Source organism: Schistocerca cancellata, chromosome 2 (genome assembly GCF_023864275.1).
Source record: "Schistocerca cancellata isolate TAMUIC-IGC-003103 chromosome 2, iqSchCanc2.1, whole genome shotgun sequence".
Lineage (NCBI taxonomy): Eukaryota > Metazoa > Arthropoda > Insecta > Orthoptera > Acrididae > Schistocerca > Schistocerca cancellata.
This window is the reverse complement of record NC_064627.1, coordinates 666,322,845-666,349,040: the sequence shown is the minus strand read 5'-3', so window position 1 is coordinate 666,349,040 and position 26,196 is coordinate 666,322,845. Positions and strand designations below refer to the sequence as shown.

The window sequence follows — 26,196 nt, the reverse complement described above, 5'->3', positions numbered from 1 at the left end:
GTCTTGATCGATGTGTGGCTGTGTTAGATGATACGGGTGCTTACCATGTAGTGTTTTCTTTTTCCAATTTACTTTCTTCATATCTGTTGATGTTATGTGATCTAAAGGGTTGTAGAAGTGGTTATGCAATTGCAGTGGTATAGCCGATGTATTTATATGAGTGATTGCTTTGTGTATTTTGCTAGTTTCTGCTCGTTCTAGAAAGAATTTTCTTAAATTGTCTACCTGTCCATAACGTAGGTTTTTTATGTCGATGAATCCCCTTCTTCCTTCCTTTCTGCTTAATGTGAATCTTTCTGTTGCTGAATGTATGTGATGTATTCTATATTTGTGGCATTGTGAACGTGTAAGTGTATTGAGTGCTTCTCGGTCTGTGTTACTCCATTTCACTACTCCAAATGAGTAGGTCAATATTGGTATAGCATAAGTATTTATAGCTTTTGTCTTGTTTCTTGCTGTCAATTCTGTTTTCAGTATTTTTGTTAGTCTTTGTCTATATTTTTCTTTTAGTTCTTCTTTAATATTCGTATTATCTATTCCTATTTTTTGTCTGTATCCTAGATATTTATAGGCATCTGTTTTTTTCCATTGCTTCTATGGAGTCACTGTGGTTATTCAATATGTAATCTTCTTGTTTAGTGTGTTTTCCCTTGACTATGCTATTTTTCTTACATTTGTCTGTTCCAAAAGCCATATTTATATCATTGCTGAATACTTCTGTTATCTTTAGTAATTGGCTGAGTTGTTGATTTGTTGCTGCCAATAGTTTTAGATCATCCATGTATAGCAAATGTGTGATTTTGTGTGGGTATGTTCCAGTAATATTATATCCATAATTTGTATTATTTAGCATGTTGGACAGTGGGTTCAGAGCAAGACAGAACCAGAAAGGACTTAATGAGTCTCCTTGGTATATTCCACGCTTAATCTGTATTGGCTGTGATGTGATATTATCTGAATTTGTTTGGATATTAAGTGTGGTTTTCCAGTTTTTCATTACTATGTTTAGGAACTGTATCAATTTAGGATCTACTTTGTATATTTCCAATATCTGTAGTAACCATGAGTGGGGTACACTATCAAAAGCTTTTTGGCAATCAGTGTATGCGTAGTGTAGCGACCTTTGTTTAGTTTTAGCTTGATATGTCACCTCTGCATCTATTATCAGTTGCTCTTTACATCCTCGTGGTCCTTTGCAACAGCCTTTTTGTTCTTCATTTATAATTTTGTTCTGTGTTGTATGTGTCATTAATTTCTGTGTAATGACTGAAGTTAATATTTTGTATATTGTTGGTAGGCATGTTATGGGGTGATATTTAGCTGGGTTTGCTGTGTCTGCTTGATCTTTAGGTTTCAGATAAGTTATTCCATATGTAAGTGTATCAGGGAATGTGTATGGGTCATCAATGTAACTGTTAAATATATGGGTATATGTTAAATAATTTAGTTAGATGTGAATGTGTTGAGGTGAACTTCTTTAGCCAGAAATTTGCTATTTTATCATTTCCAGGGGCTTTCCAATTGTGCGTAGAATTAATTGCTCGGGTGACTTCATGTTGCAAAATTATCACTTCAGGCATTTGTGGTATCATCTTGTGTGAGTCTGTTTCTGCTTGTATCCACCGTGCATGCCTGTTATGTTGTACCGGGTTTGACCATATGTTGCTCCAGAAGTGTTCCATGTCTGTTATGTTTGGTGGATTGTCTATTTTAATGTGTGTGTTATATATTGTCTGGTAAAATTTCTTTTGGTTTGTGTTGAATGTTTGGTTTTGTTTCCTTCTATTTTCACTTTTTTTGTATCTTCTAAGTCGTTTGGCCAGTGCTTGTAATTTCTGCTTCTTTTCATCTAATTGCTCTATTGCTTCTTGTTGTGAGATTTTACCTAACCTTTTTCGTTTTTTGTCTGACATTTCATTTCTTATAAATTGTGTTAGCTGTCTGATGTCTTTTCTCAGTTTTTCTATTCTGATCTGTAGCCTGTGTTGCCATGCTGGTTTTGTGGGTTTCTTCTGTGTGTTGGTTGGTTCTGATCTCTGCCTAGTGTGTATATTTAGTGTAGTGAGTGCTCCTACATAAACCAGTAGTTGTAACTCTTCCATAGTTGTATTTTCATTTATTTTGTTGTGTATGATTGTGTTGATAGTTGTTATTGTTGTTTTGACTTGTGGGTTATTTGGTGGTCTATGCAAGAATGATCTAATGTCTGTATTTGTGTCTTTGTATTCTATATATGTCAACTGAAATTTTTCTTCTATATCTAACATGTCTGTCACTTCATGTTCTATTTGTGCTTGTTCTGGTGGCTGTCTTAAGATTTCGTTTTCCTCTGATTGTTTAATTGACGCGTTTTGTTCTTTGTTTGTTTTCTCTGGGATGTTTGAGTCAATTACTGTATTTTCTTCTTCTTCTAATTGCACATTATTTTGTTCCAGTATTTGTTGTACTTGTTGTTTGATGTTTTCTAATTCTGACTGGGGTATCCTGTTATTTTTTATTATTACACGGATCTGATCAGCTAGTCGTTTAATTCCGGGTATCTGGTAATAAATGTTGTGTATACTTGTGATCTGTATCAAGTTGTGTTGGTTCCTAGGTTTGTTGCTTGGTAATAACAGAACATGAGGTGTCGATTAACTTCATCTGACCATCTCATCCTCTGTCTTTGTTTTCCTTCTAGGGTGGTTGCAGGAAGCATATCCTGCAAAACACCTCTATTTGGATTTAAATCATTTTCCAGTTGGCTAGCAGTGTAATTACCATTGTGGGCGGGCATAGGGTTCAAGCGTCGTCCCCGACCATGACGGCGCTTGTCCGAGGCTTCTTTAGTTCTGTCCTGAACCAAGTAATCACACTAAAAGGGGGGTTAGCCCTATTAGTGGTTTGTTCTTTTCGTCGCCTTTTACGACTGGCAGAACATACCGGAGGCCTATTCTTTTCCTGGGCCTCCACGGGGTTTAATACTGACTAATCTTCACATTTGTGTTTGTTTACATCAGGTTTATTCTTATGATGAACAGAGTACAGAATATTGCTCAAGGGTGTGGGATCAATATCATATCGTACTTACAGAGGATACTGAATGTATACAGGGCAGTATGAATGGTTACAGATTTGTTTGAATCATGGGAGGGTATTTCAGAAATGCCAAAAAAGTTGAAATGGTCAGTGCTTCAAACAAGATGCCATCTATCTTGTGAAAGCCTACTGAACAAAGTTTGAGAACCAATATTCAGCACTCATAGAGAAACTGAGCAGTCATCCATCCCAATGTCCGTAAGAGAAGACCCTCTAATAGGTTGTACAATGGGAAGTATCCTCCGTGGTATATGTCAAGGTGGTTTGCAAAATATGGATACACAAAAGCAATGCTGGCATGTGCACTTGTACTTTCATTAATCCAGAAATGGACTGCCTTGATTACTGATGCAAAGTTGCTGTAAACTTATCTCAAATTTGTGTTTATTTGCAGTCCGTATGCATGAAAAAAATACTTTGTCACTGCACAAGACTTACTTTCGTCCATTTCTATGAAACATCCAGTTTCAATCACTTGTGATAGCTACCAATAAACAACATTTCACATCTGTTTAGAAGATGTAGTAAATCTATATGTGTTTTAGTAGTCCTGTTACTCTGCAAAATGTCCAACTGTTTAATAGAATTTTAGCTGATTTTTAGATCCATCCTTATATGACCCAGGGAATGGAGTTCTTAGCGACAGCAAATTGTTGAAATGAGTGTAATTATCCATTGCTCATACTCAAATTAGTGTGTCTTAATGATTCAAATTGTTTATTCTGTACAAGCCAGACCATCCCATTGGCAATGAAGTCAGGATGGTTCAAGTGTTTATTGACCTCGTTGCAGGCCATGGTGATGATACAGGATGTTTAGCAGGGCAGCAGGTATGTAGAGCCAGATGGACAGCAGCTGTAAAGTCATAAAAGCAATGAGAAAACCATACTCAATTTATTAAATGCAGTAAGAGACAAGTGATGGCCAGGGGTGTGTGCTTAACTTGGTACACAGCCTCAGGAGGTGGTTGTCTCACGGAGTTGCCAAGCCAAGCAGATGACGTCAGTGGTGGAATGTTCTCAGCAACTCGTTGAGTGCAGGATTGCATCAGCTCAGGTAGACAGTTGGCACGCAGTGATGGCAAGCTCCGTAGTAAGTCGGTCACACCATTTGGTGCAGATGCATGACCAGCTAACTGTGTGGAGTGAGCCTAGTACAGGGATCACCTGAGCACTGCAGTCGGCCGAGGACCCCACTGTAGGATACAGCACAATGCCCAGTGAACACAAGTCTGCAGTAGCTGAGTATGAGCATGCACTGCAGGCAGCACCTCAGCAGTGAGTTGGGTGCATCTGTGAACTATGAGCTTCGAGGTAGGTGTCTTAAACTTACTTGAAGCCAGCCAGCACATGGATACCAGCTGGAAGACACCAGTCTGTCTCCCAGCATTATCAATACAAGGTGCATGCCATAGTCTTGCAGCTAGTGTGAGCTGGATGTAGTAGCTGTAATTTGGATGACCCATATGAGGTTGATGACTTTCATGGAGTACTTCTCAGAGCTGGCTGCAGACAATGACAGATACTGCATGGTGGGTGGTTGTTATTTACTGTTGTTTGTCCCAGTCCTGATGTGACAGGACATCTTTATCGATTGTGCAGACCATGGAAGTGTTGCTGGCCCAGGCTTGATTGTGGAGAAATCCGGGTCACTTTTGCAGGCCTGACCCCTGCACTGTGCTGCGTCAGCAGTGTCCCAGCCCCAGCTGCAGCAACAGGGGCTGAATATGTGGCAACTGGTGTGACTCTAGGGACAAGGCAGAGGCTTCTGTCATGTCTGCGTGGCCTCTCTACAGATTCTCTTTTATCAGAACACAGAGACAGCTTTCTGTTTGCTTGGCCAAAAGTTACAGCCACCAGTTTGAAAGGCAGTGGCACAACATGCTTTCCCTCTTTGGAAGATCCGGTCCACTGGATCACGCTTTGGAAGTCCCTCAACAATATGCTTACATTTTTACATTTATGAACATTCCTTTCAGTTTTCTCTTATGCTAAGCCAGCCTGAAATACAATGTCCAATGGATGGGCTGGTATACTTAATCAATAATTATTTGCTAAGGGTGACCCACTCAATCAGTACTCAGTTATCAGGGAGTTAACAGGGTGGGAACTTCCCTGTCTTTAATTGATATAAGCCACCCAGATGAAAGTCCAAACTAATCTTGTACCCAAGACTTATAAGCTTATTACCATGACTTTGTGGTTGTATTCATTAAGATATTGTTGCATTTGCTTGGCAGAAATACGTCCTTTCTGTGCTGCTATGAATTTGTCCAGGGAGTTAAGGAAGTTGGGTTCTAAGGCACTGTATAGAGAACTCAGATTTTGAGCACTAAGTTTATCTAAATGTTTGTCAGGCCAACATCATAGATAATGTGTTCTGTTTATCATAGCTTCTGCTATGGTAGCTGGAAGATGTAAAGTTGGCTGTAAAATATCAGAAGTTATGCCATTTACCAATATACTGCTCCCGGTGCAACTTAATTTTTCTGTCGTGGACATCTTTGCCCAGACTCCTATCTCACCAATTAAGGGTGAATTATATAGTAGTTATACTGAGCATTGGTGTTTGCTGCTGGGAACGGGTCCTTTACTGTCATGAGATGGTAGGATAGTGATAAGGCTTTCTTGTCCAGAGGAGTAATAAATTCCAATGTATCTGTTTGCATCTTACACAGGCCAGCCAGAAACTGTTTGGTGACAGCAGGATAGGGGTTAACTGCCAATGCGCTATATGGTGTATAGCTTCCTGCAATTCTGCTATCTCAAATCAGGCTTCCCCTACACTGTCGGCCAGTGTTCATGAAAGTCTCACTACAGCTAACCAGCTATTCAGTAGGTCTAACTGGATCTACATTGTATCTAAATCCCAGTTCACTGTACTGGTGCCAGTTTCTACATAACACATTAGGTCTGCTGTTACCCTTGCAGCATTCTGGTGTCAATCAGAACTCCTTGCCCTAGATCTGTTAGTTTGCCATGTGCCATTCTATCAAAGCATTAGTACATTCCCCTGCACTTTGAGTGTCATTGAGGTCCCTATGTGTCATCAGTGTTTCTGGTGCCAAATACTATTTTCAGTAAACTACATCCCGTATCTAACTACCGCTACTTCTTTCATTGCAATGTGTGTGGCAGTAAATCCACAGCTTGCTGCAGTTGCTCTCAGAGATGTTCATAGGGGACATACAGTATTTGGTACTCTCCATGTGTCTCATCAATACTCCCTTTTTCCTGTCCCTAAGGTGCAGCTCCGAGGAAGCCTCATCCTCCCCCTGTACCTTGTTCTCACTTCCCATGCAATATTCAGTGGTGTCTGGTTAGGATGACGTCTCTCTGCCTGAATTAGAGTACTCCTTCCTCCATTGGTTGGTCCTGCAATGCACTCACCCTTTTGCAGCTGTTGAGGCACGGCACTGCCAGAACTGTGATCACCCCATGGTCATTTTTGCTTGTGATGTTACCTCAACGAAAGAAGCTATAACGATTCACCTTCCTTGATCTAGATCCATTGTCTACAAATAAAGCCTATTACTATATTCCCCACAACATAACAAAAAAGCTGTACTCCTGTTGTCCCACATTCTTTTTGTGACATAACAATCCCTGAATTATCGTGACATCATAAATCACACAAGAACATAAACATCTTAATATATCACTCTTGTGTGTGTGCTCTTGAAGCATACAAAATTGTGTGTGTGGTCTGCGCGAGAGCATCTGGTTTCTCCTTTTTCTTTCTATGCCTTCCCTCATTTTGAGGGAATGCTACCATTACTGGTGGCAACAAATCTGGTGCACTCCTAAAAGGATGAATGCACCTGACATGCATGAATGTCATACCCATTGGTAACTGCTGTTTGACATTCACTGGTGAGGTGATAAGGACCTTTGTACTGGGTGCCTAATTTTTTGTTTTATCCTTTGGAGAATACAGACTTGTTAGCATCACCTATTGACCTATGTGATATTCTGGTAATATGACATTGCATTGTCCACTCTTTTGTGATGCTCAAGGTCCTTGGTATTAGATCTTTGCACCCTTTCAACACTTCTTTCAATGTTCTCATGATATTTTGTATGGTTCACCATTTTTCCCTGCCTTTGGTTTGATTATCTCAAATGGCAAAGACATTTTTTGACTATACACCATCTCATATAGTGATAGACTTGTGCTTTCATGGGTTATTGAATTATAAGTCACTACTGTGTACCACAAGAAAGTTTCCAAATAACTGTGATGGGTTTTCACATAGGCCTTAATATCTTCCCTAGCATTCGATGTACACACTCAGTTCTTCTGTTGGCCTGCAGATGTAATGGGCTTGTTCTCATTTTGCAAATACATAACAGATGACTTATAAAATTTGTGCCCTGGTCTGTGATCATCATTTCTGGAATACCAAACTTCGGTAGTCTGTTATTTACCAGTGCATATGGTACAGTGTCCACCTGCTGGCTCAGGATAGCAATTATCCCTATGTATCATGAGAAATGATCTGATTGTAGCAGTTTCCCACTGGTGTCTGACTAAAAGGTCATAAAATAACCATCTTGATCATTTCGAAAGGCTTAGTAGTTTCTGACAACCTCTGTAGTGCCACACGATGATGGCTAAATTCCACATTTTGTACAAATGGCATATAGTTTTCCACATATTGTTCTATGTTTTGTCAACGCATGCTCTTGTAAGTAATGTTTGGCTATTCTTTGGTCTGTGGTTCTACACCTTTCATGTCCAGACAATACATGGTAGCGTACATGTTTCAATACTTCTTCCCCTTGAGTGACAGGGAGCACAGTGTGAGGCCTAAGCATAGTTTCTGACTCAACACAACCACCAGGAATGACCAACTATGGCCGTATTACAAATAGTTTGCAATCCATATCAGCAGCTTATGCTCTTCGGCACTCTGCAGTGTTTTGATCCACCATCACACTACACCAGTTTTTCCACTTTACTGTTTTTCTTACTGAGTTTGTGAACTACATTGAAATTAAACTTGCCTAATTGTAATGCCCATCATGTAAGTATGCTCAACAGATCTTTTAATGCCACCAGCCATTTCAGTGCTGTGTGAGCTGTTAACACCTTAAATTTTTTGATATAACTAATAGCTACAGAAATATGTCATGGTGTGTATTAACCTTAATGTCTCCTTCTCAGTGATGGACTATTTCCTCTCTGCTTTGTTCAGTTGTCATAATGCCTAAGTGACTGGATGTTGCTTGACTTAAAACGCAACCTACCGCTGGATTGCTAGCTTCATATCACAAAGTGAAGTTACTTTCATAATCCAGAAAGATCAATAAGAGGCTAGTTGTTAATAATCTGAGAGGTTGTACTATATTTGCAAATCCTTGGACAAACTTCCTATAGCAGTTTGCTTGTGCCAGAAATGACTGTAATTTCTTACTCATCCGAGGTTTTTGTGAAACTTCACTAAGCATTCACTAATCTCGGATCTGTTCATACTCTATCCTTGCGAATTACATGTCCCAGGAAATTCACTTCTTATAGTGCAAAATGACAATTCTCTATGCTAAGAGTTAGACGTGCTGAACAAGTCTCTCAAAATTTCCCTCAGCTGATGTACACGCTTCTTCATATTCTTCACAAACGTAGCAATATTTTTGTAAACCATCGTCGCTAGTTTTGAAAGGCCATGTCGCTACTGCCGTGGAGGTTGAGTTTGTGAGGTCGTGAAACGGCTTCTGGTGCAGTACACTGCTACGACAGTTTCTCCCTGCCACTACTACACAAGCTATGCCCCAGGGTCAGGTAACAGGGTAGGAGAATGAGGGTTCTACAACACTCCAACAAATTAATAATAAACTTGCACAGATGAGTTAAAAAGGTTTACTTATCTTTGTGACTTGTTGAATGATTAAGTCTGCAATACTGCATGTAACATAACACAAAATAGGCCCTCAATGCATAACTGCAAGTAATTGTAGGTAAACTTCACAGTACATAGCAAATGCAGTTTACAACAACTGTCTGCCCACTTTGAAGAGTTTACTAAATGATGTTCCCTGTCTAAGTCAGCCCTAGACGATGATCTATAACCAACTGGGTAAGAGCTGCTCTTCCATCTTACGAGTAGGCTTCTGTCCGTTGTCATCCAGTCATTGGTGGATTGTACTCGGCTGGCAATTGAGTGAGACGAAGTCGATATCTTCATCCTCAGTGCCGCCTGCAGCACTGTTTCAACTCCAGTTCCCTCAAAACTCCCTCCAACAACTGCTGAAACATGGCTGGTGCATTTTTCAAACCAAACATCATTAATTGATACTGTAATGACCTAAAGGAACTGTAAATGCAGCTTTTAGTCAGTCCTCTGGTGCTACTTCCAATTGATGATGACCACTTGTTAAATCTATAGCAGAAAGTACCTACATTATCCCAAGGGTGTTTGTTATATTCAGTATTGGATACATGTCTGTAATCATATGACTGTTGAAGTATCTGCAATCACAGTAGAATTGATTCTACTTTGTACCACCCAAGCTTTTTTCAGTATTATTACCAAACATGTACCCCATGGGCTAGTACTTTCCTCAGTGATATTATCATGTAACTTCTGGTTAATGAATTCATTGATTACCTGTTGTAGGTGATGTGGCACCCTATTTGCCTTATGGTGATTGTTTCCCAGCTGGGATCCTGTAATGTGTTTGCTGGGGTTGCTGGTAACAAGCCATCAGGATTAGATGGTCCTCAAATTCCAAGAGTAAGTTCTCCGTTGCTACTCTCCCTCTGTTTCCTCTAAATACTCTACTTTTACATACAGTGCAGTTATACTGACAGCTTGCTCATGGCTAGGGTCCAAACTTGACCTGTCTAAATGATCTTCATTTAGAATATCTAAATTGTGACTAATAATCCCTTAGACGAACTCAGGTCTTCGGCATTGGGCACTACTTGTCAACAGTCAATTTCCTACACATATGTAATACTCTTGTACCCAGAACACCATGTTTTATCTAGCTTGTTGTTTTCTTCCAGTGGTTCCACCACACAAATGATGTTTACAGATAGTTCTGTTTCCACCTTCATCCAAAGTAGTTCCCCTGTACCTTGTGGTACATTATCATATGAACTAACCTTAGTGATCTTGCACAGAGCTTAATTGGTTTGTCTTAATGAGAGACGATCCTTGTGGCTGTATGTCACTGACATCTGTTTACCCCCCCCCCCCCCCCCCCCCCCCTCCCAATAGATCAGTGTTCTCTAGAGCTCTATCATGCATTTGCCAAGGTCAGTTTGAGCATGATGCTTGTAAGAGAAATCTATCCTTCACATTGTGCAGTACCCTTCACCTGGAATTGCTTCACTCCCACCTAAACTCATTGACACCTGTCCTTTGCAAACTTAGGTTCTGAGTGAACCAATTAAGAGACCTGAAAAAAAAAATCTGTTTTAGTTTCAGTGAAAAATAATTGAAATCTATGAGGAACATTGACAGCTTTTACTTCATGTGTTACATGGCTGATTTGTGAGAAGCTGCATCTACTTGTGTATTCCGCAGCTAACAGTATGTTACGTGTCACATTTGACTAGCTTGTCAGGAATGGCCATCTCACTCTTGACCCTGTGGACTGAGGTACTAAGTTTGTAGATCAGTGGCTGCAGGTGGCAATAATGCAGGTGACACCAGAACTATGTCACACCGTAGATCAGACGTAGCCCCTCCATCTTTGATGATGTGTAGTTATACTCAACACTGTTCAGTTATAAGCTTGTATCCTTCTGGTTCCTCATTTTAAGACACGTCTTGAGGTAGAGTCATTTGAAGAGTACAACAGAATAAAGAGCTTGCTGTAATAGATGTAGGCCAAGGCAGGACCTGTCCTCCATGAGGGTCCTCACACCTTAGGGCTTCCTCGTAGTCCGTATTATCCATTGGAATTTTAATCTTTTTCTTTGACAAGTGCATCAGAGGATCAGGAACAAACCTATGTTAATAATTTGCTAACCATATATGTTGCACAGAAAATTTACATACAGCTTCTAGTAACTGGGCATATGTTTGAATTCTGGCCTTTCTGATGATTTTTCCTGTATATTGAACTTCCATGGGCTCAAAGTGACATTCTGCAGACAAAGTTGTAGATGTATTCAATTTCTGGCCTTTTCAGGTTATTGAACAACCATATTAAAAATTCTTAAGTACGCCTGGAGAACAAAATTATATTGCCCAGATAGACAATGCAGTGCCGAAATGCACCATAGTTTGGGAGTTTATTTTACACTCCTGGAAATGGAAAAAAGAACACATTGACACCGGTGTGTCAGACCCACCATACTTGCTCCGGACACTGCGAGAGGGCTGTACAAGCAATGATCACACGCACGGCACAGCGGACACACCAGGAACCGCGGTGTTGGCCGTCGAATGGCGCTAGATGCGCAGCATTTGTGCACTGCCGCCGTCAGTGTCAGCCAGTTTGCCGTGGCATAGGGAGCTCCATCGCAGTCTTTAACACTGGTAGCATGCCGCGACAGCGTGGACGTGAACCGTATGTGCAGTTGACGGACTTTGAGCGAGGGCGTATAGTGGGCATGCGGGAGGCCGGGTGGACGTACCGCCGAATTGCTCAACACGTGGGGCGTGAGGTCTTCACAGTACATCGATGTTGTCGCCAGTGGTCGGCGGAAGGTGCACGTGCCCGTCAACGTGGGACCGGACCGCAGCGACGCACGGATGCACGCCAAGACCGTAGGATCCTACGCAGTGCCGTAGGGGACCGCACCGCCACTTCCCAGCAAATTAGGGACACTGTTGCTCCTGGGGTATCGGCGAGGACCATTCGCAACCGTCTCCATGAAGCTGGGCTACGGTCTCGCACACCGTTAGGCCGTCTTCCGCTCACGCCCCAACATCGTGCAGCCCGCCTCCAGTGGTGTCGCGACAGGCGTAAATGGAGGGATGAATGGAGACGTGTCGTCTTCAGCGATGAGAGTCGCTTCTGCCTTGGTGCCAATGATGGTCGTATGCGTGTTTGGCGCCGTGCAGGTGAGCGCCACAATCAGGACTGCACACGACCGAGGCACACAGGGCCAACACCCGGCATCATGGTGTGGGGAGAGATCTCCTACACTGGCCGTACACCACTGGTGATCGTCGAGAGGACACTGAATAGTGCACGGTACATCCAAACTGTCATTGAACCCATCGTTCTACCATTCCTAGACCGGCAAGGGAACTTGCTGTTCCAACGGGACAATGCACGTCCGCATGTATCCCGTGCCACCCAACGTGCTCTAGAAGGTGTAAGTCAACTACCCTGGCCAGCAAAATCTCCGGATCTGTCCCCCATTGAGCATGTTTGGGACTGGATGAAGCGTCGTCTCACGCGCTCTGCACGTTGAAATGCAGCAAATGTTATCCCGGCTGAGACACAAGTTGAAAATATGATCACTATTTTTTCTTATTTACTTAAATTTGCCATATTTCGTGACAGTACCTTTTTTATTAGACGTTTACACGGCGATATAGTCTTGGCTTCAGTTGTCTAAGTATGATTCCACAATGCATCTTTGTTGGTTGCAGAATTGACGTGGTTCAACGTGTTTCTCTCATTTTGGTGTTTCAAATACAGTTTCTTCAAATGTAGTTTCTTCTTTTTAGTTAATACAAAAATAATAGTAACATACTTCAAAATTATTTATGACGGTGACCTTCACATTGTTCTTCCGTCAACACACACAAGAGTTAGCTGCCGACTAAGTACAGTCAAAGACGACTCCAACGTCAAAGATCGTTTTACACCACACACAATCTTCCAGTTGTAATCAGTCTCTTTGCTATTCTTCGATACATTTTCTAATAGTAATCAATATGCTTTTACTCTCAAAAACAGAAGTAAATTAACATATAATAAGACAAATTATAATAAATCCTGACAAAAATATAAGAAAACATTTACAATTCGGTATCGACAAATACGGTAAAAAAATTACATCTCCCAGATCCATTACAACTGCTCCCCAGGGCTTTTGTTTTTGGACAAAATCCCGACCACACTCAGTAATGGATCTGTATTACACAATTAGTACATTAATGATGCAGTCTGACAACCTCTTCCAAATTTGGACTCTTTGAATCTGTGGACTTGTTACTGGCTGTTGTTGCAATGATACTTCCCCATCAATCTCATACACAAAAATTTCAAGTAAAAAAATTATTTAACATGACAAATATACATGGTATAAATCATACATGAGAAATATTCTAACATACAGCATACAGATTGAAAATAATAGAAAGGTAAAACTCATTTCCTGGAATAAGATTCAATTTTTTTTTTTAAATATTAATGTTAATTTCATTATGCTTACATATTGTACAGTAAAAACGATACTGGATATATATAGTGTAATGTGTTTTTCTCTATATTTGCCTTATATATATATATATATATATATATATATATATATATATAATAGAGGGAAACATTCCACGTGGGAAAAATATATTTAAAAAGAAAGATGATGAGACTTACCCAACAAAAGCGCTGGCAGGTCGATAGACACACAAACAAACAGAAGGTTGTTCGTTTAGAAGAAAACAACACTAAGGCTGAAGAGGATACTCCAAATGCAGCCTCTTTCACTTTTCCAGAGTGTGATGTTGTGTACAAATGTTGGATATTTCTTTGTTTGTGTGTCTATCGACCTGCCAGCGCTTTTGTTGGGTAAGTCTCATCATCTTTCTTTTTATATATATATATATATATATATATATATATATATATATATATATATTTGTGTTTGTTTGTGTGTCTGTCGACCTGCCAGCACTTTCATTTGGTAAGTCACATCATCTTTGTTTTTAAATATATATATATATATATATATATATATATATATATATATATATATATATATATAAAATAGAGGGAAACATTCCACGTGGGAAATATATATATATATATATATATATTTATTTAACTTCTGATTTTCTTAATTTTTATATTTTTTTATTAGCCATGGTTTTTTTGTTTTTTGTATTTTTTTTGCTTATGATTTTCTTTTTAAATTTTTTTTAACTCATGTTTTTTTATATATTTTTTTGTGATTTTCTTCTTTTAGTACAGTTAAAGATACATCAGTATTATCTAAATTTTTTTTTTGCAATTATTTATGTACACTTTCCTCTACTACAATATTACTACAAATCACATTCTTATGAAGAGTACTTTTGCTGCCCACAACATCAGTATAAACAACAATAAACTGCTCATATATCATGAGGCTTTATCTAAAATTGGTTTTGAAACTTATACCTTTGCATGCATGTCCTCACATGCATGCCTTCACCCATAGGGAAGACTTGGCTTCCAAAAATTAGAAAAATTCAGAAATGCTCACTATGGAGACTTTTTTTTTGTAAAAAAAGTAAAAATAAATCTTTCTCTCATTCTTTGTTACAACAGTGTTTTTTCATCAGTTTCAATTAACACGTGACTTCAAATTATTAATTTATACATGCAAATATACATACTTGGTTGTACAGGCAGTTTTGTTCTAACAAGCGTATTCCAGTGGAGGACTTTTGTTTTAGATGATAATAGGTTATTTAAATTTTGATTCTTTTGTTTTTTTTTTTTTTTGTTTTTTTCGAAACCACTACTAGAGGATTATTATATGCACTGATACTCCTTTCTATTATATTACATCCTTTCATCTTTTTCAGCTCTTTCTCAACAGGAGGTCTTTTTGATATTGCAATACTGTATGGTTTTATGAAAAATGGTTCATGAGGTTTTACCTGAAGCTCACACTGATAACCCTTTACCCTACCAGGTATGTCACTGAAAACATCACTGTATTCCCACAGCAGATTTTCTAACTGTTGTTTTTGCTCCCCAGATAAATTTTGTGTTTCTGAAATTTTCAAATTTACTAAATTCCCAAATTCAACTTCATCAGTATCAAATCTATGAGTTTCAATATTCTCCAATCTATTTTCTTTTAGTAAATTGATACTGTCAAAATTTCCATTACTCTGATCATCAAGTGTGTTCACAAAATTTGTCTGAATGTATTCCCTTTCACTAGTTTCTATCAAAAGTTTTCTTCCAACCCAATCAAATGCTGTATTTACTTTTACTATCCAATTCATACCCAAAAGAAAATCCTCATTAAATTCCTGAATTACAAAACATCCATGTGTGAACAACTTGCCTTCAATTAAAAATGTCACTAAAGCCTGGCTTTTTACCAATTTACTGCTCTTCCCAGTAGCACCTTTTATCTTTACCCCAACAACTGGCATTTCAACAAAATCTTTCCCCGCTTTCAATTTCTTGCTTAACCTTTCAGATATTCCCGAGATCTCACTTCCTGTATCAATTAAACATTTACCAATCCATGACGCAATTTGAACTTTTATATAAGGACTGCAAAATTGATCACTTTTCTCAGAACCTGTATCCTCATGTAACAAATCACTTTCAATTTCCCCAAACCTATACTTATCAGAATCATATGGTATATCATTACATGTATTATTTGTCACAGTTATAAAATTTGCACAAGATACAAAATTGTCATTAGTACTCTCTATTATCTCAAATAGCCAAGAATTTTCATCCAAATCACATTGTATACTATTGAAGTACTTATCCTTCAGTTTTTCAAAAATAAAATATCTCATCTTTTTCCACCACTCAGGACATACAGTTTCACATACATTAATAAGCATCTTTCTAAAGTTCTTGTCAAAAGAAATAGTTTCACTGTTCAGCCATAGATTATTAAGAAATGTGTGTGTATCATTAGTATCTGTAAAAGTTTCACTTAGGCTAGAAGTTATACATGTGTCATCGTTATTTGTGTAGTCAGATTCTTTACCAACAACATCTAAATTCACACTTTTACATACACCCAGCTTGTGAGTCTTATTCATCCTGGTAACATCCCTGGGAATTTCTATAATATTCTCACTATTTAATCCATTTTCAACCATGTGTATACCCAACTCCCTATTTAAACTAATGAAACACCTTTCCTCAACATCATCATCATCAATACCATTACTATCATTAACTTTATCATCAACATCATTATCATTATAAATATTCAAGTCATACACATTCAAATTATCCCCCAAAATATTATTTCTCCTTTCTAAAGTTACCAGGTCCCTTTCACCAATATTTTCATTCTCACAGCATGCATTCTCTCTTTCATTCACACACATCTCTGAACTACTACAAATTACATCATCTGACAAAGTGTTGTTCTTTTCTGCCCAAGTGTAAAACTCTGTTAAATTAAATGAATCACAATTACTTTTATCTACTGTATGTTCTTGTGTACTGAAAATTTTATCTTTATCAATATTATTTTCCTCTTGAAATTTTTTCAATAAGTAACAACTAATAACCTCATGTGATAGCTTAGGTTTGGAACTGTCATGTTTGGGTTTATGATAGTCACATCCATTGGTCCTTTCAACATGCTCACCTTCTGCCTCAACCTTGCGGACCTTCAAGGGGGCGTCTACTCGTTTTTTGTTTCCTGAATTACAACTTGTTCCTGCTTGAACTGCTGATTGTGGTTCTGCCAATGTCTCTGATCAACATTTCTGTTCCCATTCCTTTGCCAAACATTACCTGATTGTCGGTAGTTTCTGTCGTACTGATCTCTATCAAAATTTCCGTGATTTTGATCCCTAAAGTGTTCTCTATTTTGTTGATTATTACCGCAAAAATCATGTTCTTGTGTTGGATAAAAATTATGGTCCTTCTTCTGAAAATTGTTATATCCCCCTGAATTTTGACCGACACCATGATAATTGTTTTGTTCCCTTTTTTGAAAGTTATCATTTCCCCAATTTTGACCGTTACCTTTCTGAGTAAACCCACTGTGTGTTCTTGTTGTTACCCTATCCAACTTTTCAATATAATTGAGAAACTGCTCTACATTACTATCAGGACAATGAACTAAACTCAACTGCATTGCTGATGGCAATCTTCTCTTTAAGGTATCAATTTTGATCAAGTCATCCAAAGGTTTTGTTAAATGAATAAGTTTTTGGAGTTCACTTTTGCAAAATTGTTTCATGCTCCCATCTGATTCTCTATAGTTTCGCCCATTCAAAAATTCACTTTTGATTCTAGTTTGTTTAAGATCATCCCAAAAATTTTCCAGAAATTTTGATTCAAATTCTGAAAATCTCATCCCCATAGTTACAATCTGGTTTGCCCAAGTCAAAGCTTCCCCTTCCAAGAATTTTTTCACAAATTTAATTTTTATTTCATCTGGTGAGTGAGGTAAAAAGCAATCCTTACAATACTGCATAAAATCAACGGGATGTAAGGGTCCATCTACCGAAAAGTGCTTCACTGGAATATTAGATACAAGATTACATGTGTTGAAATTGTAATTTTTGCTTTGAAATTCAATGTTAAAACTTTCAATTTTTTCGCTAAGTTCTTTGGCAGATTTTTTGTTTTCTAAATCATTGCATTCTACTTTTTCTTCTAAAGTAACCAAACGATTGTCAGTTTTTTGTTCTACATTTTTTACTAAAACTTTTGTATTCTCATCCAAATTTTTAATTTCCCCTTTTATGTCATTAAAATCAATTAAATTTATTTCCCTATCTGCCAGTAACTCATTTTTTACAGTACTAATTTCACCGCTCAATTTAGCATCAATTTCATCTACTTTTGCTTCCACAGATTCAATTTTTTCCTCAGCATTGCCAACTCTGTTCGAAAGATCACCCACTTGGGTATTGACTGCTTGGACTTGCAACAAAATGTTATCAATTTTTTCATCCCAGTAAGTCTTATTGTCGTCAAGTGTTTGTTTAATTTCTTTCGTGAAATTTACAAGAAAACTTTTAAAATCAAACTTATCGGTTCTTTCACTTTCATTTGACCTGTCCTGATGTTCGAAGTCTATTAAATTACTACTTTCTACTTTAGGCACAACACTCTCGAAAATCTCATAAGTCATTGTGAAGAACAAAAATTTATACACAACAATACAGAACAAGATAAAAAGATTGTTTTAACAAAATACAATGGTTTCGTGACTTATCTGGAACACTCTTCTACTGTTGCAAAACCACATTTTCCATCTGTGTGATTGTTGACCAAAATTCTTGAAATTACTTCTTCTGTCGAAAATTATATTTTTCGCCGAAACATTTCTTCATCAAAACTTTCACTTCCCGATGAACACAAACACTGTAACACACATTCTGAAGAAACTGGTATTAACACAAAAATTTTCTTCCTCGTAGCACTGTTGAAAATCTCGTGAACACGATATCCCGGCTGCTGAGGCCCCAGTTGAAATGCGGCAAATGTTATCCCGGCTGAGACACAAGTTGAAAATATGATCACTATTTTTTCTTATTTACTTAAATTTGCCATATTTCGTGACAGTACCTTTTTTATTAGACGTTTACACGGCGATATAGTCTTGGCTTCAGTTGTCTAAGTATGATTCCACAATGCATCTTTATTGGTTGCAGAATTGACGTGGTTCAACGTGTTTCTCTCATTTTGGTGTTTCAAATACAGTTTCTTCAAATGTAGTTTCTTCTTTTTAGTTAATACAAAAATAATAGTAACATACTTCAAAATTATTTATGACGGTGACCTTCACATTGTTCTTCCGTCAACACACACAAGAGTTAGCTGCCGACTAAGTACAGTCAAAGACGACTCCAACGTCAAAGATGTTTTACACCACACACAATCTTCCAGTTGTAATCAGTCTCTTTGCTATTCTTCGATACATTTTCTAATAATAATCAATATGCTTTTACTCTCAAAAACAGAAGTAAATTAACATATAATAAGACAAATTATAATAAATCCTGACAAAAATATAAGAAAACATTTACAATTCGGTATCGACAAATACGGTAAAAAAATTACATCTCCCAGATCCATTACAACGTCCAGCACGAATGCTGGTCCAACTGAGGCGCCAGGTGGGAATGGCATGGCAAGCCGTTCCACAGGACTACATCCAGCATCTCTACGATCGTCTCCATGGGAGAATAGCAGCCTGCATTGCTGCGAAAGGTGGATATACACTGTACTAGTGCCGACATTGTGCATGCTCTGTTGCCTGTGTCTATGTGCCTGTGGTTCTGTCAGTGTGATCATGTGATGTATCTGACCCCAGGAATGTGTCAATAAAGTTTCCCCTTCCTGGGACAATGAATTCACGGTGTTCTTATTTCAATTTCCAGGAGTGTATTTTTTAGGTCCACAAACAACTGATTGTGCAAGTTAGTTTGGAGGTCAAAGGAAGGCAAGAGCACTTGACCTCCAACAGAATCATGTCTAGTAAAACATTGTGGTGTTTAAACCAATCCTTGTGTTGATGACAGCTTTACTTTATTAATCATCACTTACTTTATGTTAAATTAGATATCTGTAATGACAACAGAATTGATAAGTCTTGGTTCCATCTGTGTGTTTCTTAGGTATAAGCACTACAGGAGAGGGCCATAAGCTTATGCATCCTGGTAAACTACCGTTAAGTAACAGATTCTTAATAGTTCACAACTGGTATAAGATGGCATGGATTACGATAGGATTTCCAATAAATGCAGAATTTGTTCCTGGATGGAATTCAGTTTTGTGTAATGGTTGTGGTGGGCAAACAGCTTTTAGATTGGTTCGGGGATCCATGATATACTGTAGGTTCCCCACAACTGGCTCTGTAAGTGGGCCTTAAGGTTAGGAGAAGACAAGGATGTACCACCTTGAACAGTACCATGCCTAGTAGAACACAGTGGTTTGATACCAGCCGTCATTGTGATGACAACTTTTCCTTATTAATCATCATCATCTATTTTATGTTAGATCAGATGTTTGTAATGACAACAAAACTGGTAAATCTTGGTTGCATCAGTGCATTTCTTATGTGCACTCTTTGATATAAATTGTGACTGCTGTAGAGATTAAGTCCCAGTCACACAGAGAATTCTAAGTCCAGCCCTCTGCATATCTGGCAGCACTGTAGGATGTGAAACTGGAGGAACTGTCTCCAGCTGTTACAGAGCAGTACCTGCCCATGATCTTGCAGTAAATGTCATGCAATATAGGTGCAAAGTCGTGAGTTCAAATCCAAACATTCCTTTATTTTTCAAACCGCATTTAGGCTGTCTGCTAAAGGTAGTTCTGGGCACCTCAAATATAATTTGCTTCACTTTCTAACCCACAAGTAATAGAGCTTGGGGCTGCATTGCCCTGCAGTGGCCACTGTCTAACCAGGTGAAAGCAGTGCAGCGCACCTTGGATGTATTTCTGCTTCTGCATTGATAGGCCTAAATTCTCGATAAACCTAATGGACACCATGAATTACAACATGTGTAGGTTGCTGATTGTATTTATCAGTTGTGATGTTCTTATTTGAATTTGCAGTTAAAAATTACATATTAAATACTCAAAACTTTTGAAGATTGTTTAAGTGTTATAAAATAGAATCGCAAATGGGAAAAGGTCAAATGTTTGTGATGTATTGTTCGCTTTGGATTTAATAGGGAGGTGAAGGCAGCAGCTGCAGCTTGAAACCCTTGTGTCAGGTATGGGCAAGTGTCACCAAACAGATCACACTGGAAACAGATTTTCCTGCTTCAAGAAAGATCTCTCTCACAACTAATTTTCCACTTTCAAGAAGTTTTTGTAATTTACATTTGTAATGAACTGTAACCATTTAACCTTTGTATGACATTTGCATTCAATAGGCAAGATTTGGAAGTCAGATGTAGGAGTAGTGCATGCTTTGTTGCAAAGCAAAATAAGTCAAAGGGGTGGTGGTCACTTTATTTTTGTTTGAATATCGTCACTTCCTTATTGAGCATTCCTAATCAATAGTGTTACTGGTGGTGAGATATTATTTTTTTATGCTAATTTCTTAAGAAGAAATTAATACAGTGGGTAGTATTAACAGATAATATTTTACATCTGGCAGCACAAAAAGGATGCAATGCATTATGAATTCCTCTCCAGGGGTGTGTCAACCACAGCTGGCATTTGTTGCCAACAACTGAGATATCTTTCAGTTGCAGTGTAAGAAAAACTGTGGTGTATGCAGGGCTGCACCCCTGCATATTGAGCAGCCACACTTATGGATATGCCTCGCAAGCCAGTTGTGGCTCTTGCCTTGCCTTGGAGGTTGGTTGTCAGTAGAAGAGTCACTGAATTGTTTACCATTGAGCCTCCTGCAGCGGTGCCGGGGCATCTGGATAACGGGATTATGCTGTCAAGTTAAGGATGCATAGGCTTATGGATCCAATCTCAATGGGGGCTAGTGTTGTACATATTCATTGACTAAGCTACAAGAACCAGATTGAAAATCAATAAGGAATTCTTAAGAAAACCTTTTTACCATAAGCCCTTCACTACTTGCAGTACCCCATAATGTGAGGGTGAAAAACTTATGGTACGGCACACTTCATAATGCCTTTACCTGCTTCTGCAGGCATTACTTTTGGTTTTGTAAATACACAATTTCAGTGTCACTAAATAATTTGTGAATTGGGTTTCTTTATGGGTTCACTCCAATTGCTTCAGTTCTATGCTACTTGAGTATGATATTGGACAGCACATAAACACAGACCACATCAAAGTCCAAAGTGTTTAATGACTTACTAATACAAGCCAGTTTAGGCACACTCGTGTTACACATACTTTAGGTTTTGTTAAACAAACAATGAAAAGTCCAAGATGGAATAACAACAGGGTTCTGAAAAGGATAGATTGCTATTCACCATCTAGAGGAGATGTTGAGTTCCATACAGGCACAACAAAAAGACTGCTATACAATTAAGCTTGTAGCCAAAAGGCCTTCTTCTAAAGTAGAAAATATACACATGTTCATGCAAGCGCAACTCTCACACATGACCTGTGTCTGTGGCCAAAAGCTTAAATACATAGCAGTCTTCTTGTTATGCCTGTCTGCAACTCTACATCTCCTTTGTGTGGTGAAAGGCAATCTATCCTTTTCATAATATAATCGTCATCCCCCCTGGATTTTCCCTTGTTTGATGTCGCCTAGCGGATTGTCTTCCATCCTGCAGCACACTGCTGTTTTCCTTTTCATGCTTTACTCAGTGTCTCTAATTTCTTTGTCTTTTTTCCAATGTGTTACCTGTTGCCTTCTAAACTGCATATGTTGTGAGTTATGAGCCACATGGTATCAACTGTCTCGATATGAAACACAGCGATGTGATTGCACTTATTATTGGTGCAGCATCTCTTGTCCCACATTATTCCTGTCAATTTAATTTATCTTAGTCCTTTGAACAGATCATTCTTCATGCCTCACTCTTGTGCATTTTCGTGTGTTATTTTCCTTACCTTTCTGTGCCGCACAAACTTGCTGAACGTCAACCTATCAATACCCCCGGCCCCCATTGCTTTTTCACGTCAATTTAGTTCATTTTCGCCTTTCACTATTGCCTCTACTCCCTCAGGTTTCACATTTTTCCCCTATTCTTCATTTGTTCTGTCTTTTTCACGTTTTTTGCTGTAAACTGACATACGGCCGGGAGAGCGGTGTGCTGACCACATGCCCCTCCATATTCGTAACCAGTGGTGCCTATGAGCTGAAGATGACACAGCAGCCGGTTGGTACCATTAGACCTTCATGGCCTGTTCAGGTGTAGTTTAGTTTTTCTATGTATTTTTAAGACATTTCTCACATATTTTTATGTAATTTGCATATTTTCAGGTGCTTTTATCTTCATTATGGATTCTTGCTCCTCCGATCTATGCCAATACAGAAAAGTTTTCTTTTCCGTAGTCAGAACCCAGTCCCACATACTGTTCCTGTATTGTTGCCCAGCTCATGTAATCCCCCCCAAATAGCCATATAATCAAATTACCCAGCTCTGGGTGCAATCACTTCTTCCACAATGATCTCTCGCTGTTGACATTCTGCCATAATTGTAATTCCTACGTATTCAGTTGAATTTACGGTCGTTAGATTAGACTGACTTGGTGCCTGCACCATAATACATTGAAGGACGCAATTGATATATTGAGACACTAGGTAATTTAATAAAAAAGGGCAAAGTATTTAGATTAAATTAACTTTGGGATCAGTTCTCATAGTGCTTGGATCTCACGAGAAGTGATATGAATCTCTGATTGGAAATGCCTTGGTAGTGGACTTGAAATGGAATATCATTGTTATTGTTGAGAAGATCATTGTTATAAAAGGATAGATAGCAGCCTGGCCTGTGGACAATTTGTTTGTAGTTCAGGCAGTCAGCAACCAATATGTCTGTGCTGGATATGCATGAAGGGAAGCAGTCAGCAACCAATATGTCTGTGCTGGATATGCATGAAGGGAAGCCTGCAAAAGCTGTCTAAATAATATGAGAAAATAATATCAAAAACTTGACAGCAAACTTGAAATTATCGAGATTACACCATTTACATGGTGGGAGTGGAGCATCTGCATTATGTGTTCTGCCTATGGCCTCCAGCCCTCATGAATATGAGCTTTATTTCACACAATCATAGTTTGTGGAATCCTTTATACAAATTTAACTGTAGTTATCCACCCCTCCTTCTTTCTTGTTGTTACTGTCCACTATGGTAAAGTTGGACAGTAGTAAGATTTACAATAAACTTTTTAGTTATCTTTTCTCATGCAGTTGACGTCAGTTCTTCCTGTCTAGGGGTCTGATTCCTGGAGCTGGAATTCTCACATTTTAGGTTCTCATGGTTCAGTTGATCTAAATAATTTTGAAGAACGCCTTTGCAGAATTTTTGTTATTACAATAATTTATTGTCTCACACTTCACTATATCACACTGTCTATTGAATTTTCACATTAAAATAGCTGAAATTACATTGTTCGTTCAAAATACAAAAATACACCCGATTACATCAGAAGCATGCCCACTCTACACTAATAACAATATTCCAAAGGGTTTACAGTTTTTCTCGACAAATGAATTTCTATTAGTTTAGATTATTATTTTATAGATGAATCCAGAAATAAACATAATAAACAGTACTAGATTTTGTAATAAATAATAGAAATTTTAAGTGTACTAAATATTTCGTAGTGTCAAATGTTCCTAAAAAAATTTTTTTTAACTGTGCATTTAGAGCTAGTACATATCGCTTGTGACAGTGAAAATAAAGTAATTCCTTTTCATAAATTTTAGCTTGAAATATAATATAGTGTAAGTAAAATTATATGCAACTTTTCAGAAAAGCAGCCTTTATAATATTGACCTGTCAAAAATTTGAAAAATATTTCTGATATTGACTAGTACGGTTGAGGAAAAGTAATGCTAGAGGAGGATGTCCCTTTACACTGTCTTCAAAAGTGCCATCACAAAGACAAAAATTTCTCTTCCTTGTATGTTCAGTACTAAGCATACATCTTACAATATGAGTTTGAGGTTAAATCTTCAGCATATTCCTGCTCATGATTGAATGTTTTGCTGCTAGCTGCACTCGCATTTTGAACAACCATTTTTTGCATTGGTAACAAAAATTTTTTTTATGCTTCACTATAACTTATGTAAATAGTCTCGCAGTTTCATATTCCCTCACCTACACTATCTAAGAAGACATTTCCTTTTGTTGCCAATCATATTGACTAGATTGTCTATGTAACTGTTGGAGATAATTTACTGCAGCTCTCTCTTTGACGTCTGATTTTTAGTATAACTTGCCTTCAAGAACAGATAGAGTTGGCTGAAGAATTTTTCTCCTGTTACAACAGTGAAATTTGTGTTCCATAAAATTTGTAACTGGAAAGCCACTAATGTGGTAACACTGCTACTGATTGGATGCACTAGAAGTGTAACAGCATATAAAAATTGCTGTTTTATTTTCATTTAGTTTCTTAACAATGAGCATTGAAATGCTAACTATTTAGAAAAAAAATTGGAAATTTTTGATCACAATCCGTATTATCAGTGTGCTTCATTTAATACCTTCTTCTTATTATTCTTTTTGAAACTATTAACAGTGTTTGACAGTGGTGAGACTGTTTTTGGTCAAATGTTGAACTGTAATGAAAACAAAACTCCCTATAAATTGCATTAGATTAATAATAAATTACATTATTTTTGTCTGCATATTCAGCCAAATGACAAGTGGGAAACAAGTAAATGGGTTGACCAGTGTAGGGTATAATTTTGCAAAAAAGGTTTTAATGAGTTGAATGTAATCAAGGCAATTAAACATTTTTAATTACTGATTTTAGTCCATATTTTCATAGTCAAGTGAAGAGTGCGAAATTGACTAATGGGATATCAAATGGGCCAGTGTAAGGTGTAGTTTTGGGGGGAAAATTCTTGAAAGGAATCAGGGTGATTAAGAAAAACTTAATTAGTTGTAAAGGAAAATTGAAGTATTTCACTAATAGCTGCTCATTGGGATGCTGTTTCAGACTCTGCTGAAACTGAAACAGATACCCAAGTGTTTGGAATGTCTGGTTCTGACAAAGGCAGAAATGTGGTTGACATCATGTTCTGCTGGTGAATAAAGAATTCCAGCCAACACTAATAAACAAAGTGTTTGAAGAAAGAGGGAGATAACAGACACTTTGTCATACAATTTAAAACTGAAAAGAACCTGCTGTCCATCATGCCAAAAATATTCGGAAGAATATGATGTCTGGTATCTTTATCCAGTTGGTAGAAATGGATTTGCAGAAAAATGCAAAACTTTCTTAATGACATACCTATATGAGTATTTCTAGTAGCTTGCAGTGGCTAATGATAAAAGATTCTGGTTCAGTGAATAACTTATTTATCCTCACAGTAGAGCAGAGGAAGAGTGCATGAATACTAATATCAGTTTATGGAACATCAAATGTGGTGAAGGTCACAGATCTGAACCTTCATTTCAAGAATATACGTTCCTATCTATGTTATTGGAGAAATGTATCAAGCAATCTCGTCATAATGGTCAGATGGTTAGAACTTCGTCCCTGGTTCCTCACTGTCAGGTCTAATGACTTTTTGTGGCCTGAGGTGATGAGTATTCTGTTGGTGCTGTACTGCAGTGTCAACGACAAAATGCATTAGAATCTGACATTGGATGAAAGGGGGCCATTAGTTTCCTGTATGGCACTATTTTTATCATCACTTTTCCAAGC

The 26,196-nt window shown here is 38.0% G+C and overlaps 1 protein-coding gene across 2 annotated transcripts in view; it reads left to right on the top strand.

Moving 5' to 3' along the window:
• LOC126162372 (sorting nexin-14-like) overlaps positions 1 to 26,196 on the top strand; it is a 217,551-nt gene that overhangs the window by 35,634 nt on the left and 155,721 nt on the right. The gene's annotated exons all lie outside the window — the stretch shown is intronic.